Raw genomic sequence first — 4,303 nt, forward strand, 5'->3', positions numbered from 1 at the left:
GTGAGATAGCAAAAAAATCGAACAAAGATGGTGAGTGAACAATGTAGGAGGAAAAATGCTGCCTGAAATATGTAACATGTGAGTTAACTACCATTAGAGGTAAAAGGTCTGTTGAATTAACACAACGTCTGGCATCTATAATATGAAGCATATGGAAACACCGCAATCTCAGAGTGTGGGATGATGAAACTGAAACAAGCGCCAAGGTTGTCGAATCATCAGCAAGCAACGTCTTCCACCTCTCAACAACACCGAACCATGTGGCAGCCTCATGTGGCCGGAAGATATAAATGTAATATCGACGCAACTTTCTCTCCGCAAGTCAACCGAACAGGTATTGGCATTTGTGTTCGCGACGCAGAAGGTACGTTTGTTCTGGCTAAGACTGTGACATACCCTTGTAATGTTCAGGTGGATGTGGGTGAAGCTTTAGGGTTGTACTCCGCTTTGCAATGGTCGAGTGATATGCAGAATGACAATGTGGATTTTGAAACAAACTCTAAGTTGATAGCTGATGCTTTCCTTTCTACCAGGAACGACTTGTCCGAATTTGGCTGCATTATTTCCTCCTGTCGTTCTTTGTTCAGTACTTTCTTTTCTAACTCTAGGGTGGAGTTATTAGGCGACAAGCCAACGTGGTTGCTCATGCTCTTGCAAGAGAGGCCATGTCTTTAGCTAGTCCCGACGTTTATTTTGAAATACCCAATTGTATTGAAACTCTTATTATTAATGAAATGCTATAAGCATGTTTTCCCTAAAAAAAAAAAAAAAAAAAGGTAATATCGGGGGTCTAAAAGCAAACTAGGCGGTCAAAAGAGCAATTTTCCTGTGATGTAGTGAGCTTGGTGGGGGCTTATTTGTTTGGGTTTGTTTGGGCTTATTTGTTATAAATGCTCTCGAAGTCATGTGAAACCCTAACCTCTCTCAAATTCTCTCTCACATTCATTGGGTTTTGAGATCCCTAGCAGCAGCTACTCATCAATCATTTCCAATGATTCACGTTATTCTAGTTTTACACGATCTCTCATCAGCTCAACTCGTTCAGTCCCTAAATTCTCAAATATATGATGATGTGAGTTTGTTTAAGTACACATATACCTATATATAATATAGCTGAGATTTGATTTACATAACCTTTCGTTCGTTCCTTCAATCGATGATTTTTTTGTTTTTTATTTATCTCCACCTCTAGGTATACAGCGGCAATAATGGTTTTATTTCTTAAATTATATTTTTCATCCACAAGTGTGATTTCCTTGATTAATCCGTCTAGCATTACGATGCTATGTTGCGGATTTCTTCATGACATTGACCCAAGATTGCGATGCTCTGTGGTCCTTGCTCTGTGGGAGGTAATTTATTCCTAAAATCGAGAGCCCAGTTTTAGGGTACAAATATTTGACCATGACTGGTGCATAAATATTTAATCTCATAATTACAGTATATTTTGATATATTTATGAATGGTTCATTTTCATTTTAGATCTCATCTTTTAGTCCCAAAAACCAATATGATCTGTTCTATAACTGTTATGTTTAGAAGATATAACACTGTTATGTTTAGAAGATATAACACTTGATAAATTAGTAGTTTTTTAAGGATTTAAAATGCTTCAATTTATTCTTTAGGAAAGGTCGAGTGCTTAAAAACTTCGGCAAAAAAGTCTAATTATATCATTTTTGTGGCAGGATTTTCGTTCAAGAAAGAAGCTGAAATCTGACATGGTTATCAAGGAAGGTAAGATTATGAATTTATCTTTTGATTATCTGATAAATGAAAAATCATGTTTTATAATCTAAAATTTGAATGCTCATATAGGTGACTAGTACCAAAAATAATATTTCAATTCATGTGATTAACACAGTCCTGGATCTTGTTTCTTTATAGAATATCCATATGAGCTGACTCAGATCATGGAGAAGGTCTTCAAGGAATCTGATGCTGATGCTCAACGAAAAATTGTGGTACTAAATTTTTTTATAGGTTTTAATAGCACGTTTTAAAAAGTTTTATTTTCAGATTAGCTAAAGTATGAGTACAATCAATTTTTTACTATATGATAACTTCGGAAATCCCTTACAGACAAATAGAAACTTATCAAATCTCGTTTGAATAATTATGATGAACACACACATATCTAACGTAGTTTTGCTGTTGTATCTTACACTTTACACCAATTAATGCTGCATATTCCATATTGAAATATAGCAAGAAAGCAACCTAAGATGACATTTTATACTGGTAATAATATTAGGAAATATAAAGGATTGAATGTAACAGCACAAGTCAGTTTTATACTTGAGTCAAACACCGACATATGTTGGACACTGAGAAACACCTTTAGAAGTGATGGTGTAACATAGAATCTTGCTAAATATTCTCAAGTTTGTTGGCTACCAAAGTTACACCATCTACCTAACCTAAAAAGTACACAAAATGGGACTTGCCAACAAATACAGGTATATTCATTTTTTAACAATTGTCTTCTGAAAAGTACCAAAAGTGTGTACAAGTCTCCTCTTTATAATCAGTTCCATCACATTAGGCCGTTCACACACGGAGCAAAATTCTAGAAAACCAACTTAGAGATTATTAAATAGTAAGTAAAGAACATAAAAAGCTTACATTTTGTTCGAACTAAAGAGTTAGTGGATAACATTCAGTAGCTATTTTACTTTGTGCTTGTTATTTTCACTGTGCTTTAGTGTGTAAGTTTTCCTCTTATACTTACAAGAACGTGATTTTATTTTTAATTTCTTGATTTTAGGCAGTAACATATTTTGCAACATCCACTACGACTGTGAGTTAACTAAGCATATTGAAAAGCTCATCCAGTGTGACAATATGAATGATATGGTAAACATCTATACACCTAAACAATAGTTACCACACGCCTCAACAAACCTTTAATTTCAAGATCCATAGAACAATTCAAAATCCATTTTAATAACATCGATATCCAAACCATCAAGTTCCCTTGTGTAGAGGGTGGTTTACCTGAAGGCTGTGAAAATGTTAATGCAATCCCAACAGTTTCCCTGGTTCCTACATTCTTTACTGCTACTACATTGCTTCAACAACCCTTTGAAGAATTATTGCTTCAACAAAAACCACATTGCATTGTTGCTGATATGTTCTTTCCATGGGCAACTGATTCTGCTGCAAAATTTGGTATTCCTAGGATTGTATTCCATGCTACTGGTTTCTTTTCATTGTGTGCTTCACAATGCCTGGAACAATACGATCCTTTCAAAAATGTTTCTTCTGAAACAGAAGAATTCGTTATTCCTAGTCTTCCTGGAAATATTAAAATGACAAGGTCAAGGTTGCAGCTGCCAAATATATTCACCAAAATTGATGCAATAACCCAAAACATCGCGAAATTATTATATGCAGAAATTAGGGAATCAGAGGTGAGGAGTTATGGCGTTATTGTCAATAGGTTCTATGAGCTTGACGGTGTTTTTGCTGATTATTATAGAGATGTTCTTGGAAAAAAGAATGGCATATAGGTCCATTCTCAGTTTACAACAGAGATATGGATACATCATACCGCGGAAAAGAACCCTCTATCAATAAACATGAGTGTCTAAAGTGGCTTGACACAAAAGATATCAACTCAGTTGTTTATGTCTGCTTTGGAAGTACAAATCACTTCCTTAAATCTCAGCTTAAAGAAATTGCTATGGGACTCGAAGCATCGGGGAAAGATTTTGTTTGGGTGGTGAAGAAAAAGAGAGAAGATAGAGAAAAAGGTCTACCAGAATTTGAGGAAAGAATGAAAGGAAAGCGACTAATTATAATAATTATAAGAGGTTGGTCTCCTCAACTTTTGATTCTTCAACATAAAGCTATTGGAGCATTTGTGACTCATTGTGGATGGAACTTAACTTTGGAACGTGTGGTTGCTGCAGTACCTATGATTACTTGGCCTATAGCTTCTGTGGAATTTTATAATGAGAAGTTGGTACCTGTTGGAGCTAAAAAATGTTATAGAATGATGGTGGGTGATAAAGTTCATTGGGATGCAGTGGAGAAGGCTGTGAAGAAGGTTATGGAAGGAGAAGAAGCAAAGGAAATGAGGAACAAAGCAAAAGTGCTTGCAAAAATGGCAAAGAAGGCTGTGGAGGAAGAAATGAAAACCAAGACATCTCACAAGAATAATAATATGAATTGTCTTGTCTAGGAATAAGGTTATGAATAATCTCTATAAGAAACAATAAGCAATAAATCATCTTATAATTGACGTATATATGTTTATCCTAGTCAATAAAGAGAATATCTTTAATTTTTTTTAATCCAA

At 35.0% G+C, this 4,303-nt stretch overlaps 1 pseudogene; it reads left to right on the forward strand.

Moving 5' to 3' along the window:
- Positions 1-271: 271 nt before the first annotated feature.
- LOC146898847 (putative UDP-glucosyl transferase 73B6) lies at positions 272-4,303 on the forward strand (annotated as a pseudogene).

Source organism: Medicago sativa, chromosome 8 (genome assembly GCF_051527215.1).
Source record: "Medicago sativa cultivar Bolivia chromosome 8, Bolivia_mono, whole genome shotgun sequence".
In the NCBI taxonomy this organism is placed as follows: Eukaryota; Viridiplantae; Streptophyta; class Magnoliopsida; order Fabales; family Fabaceae; genus Medicago; species Medicago sativa.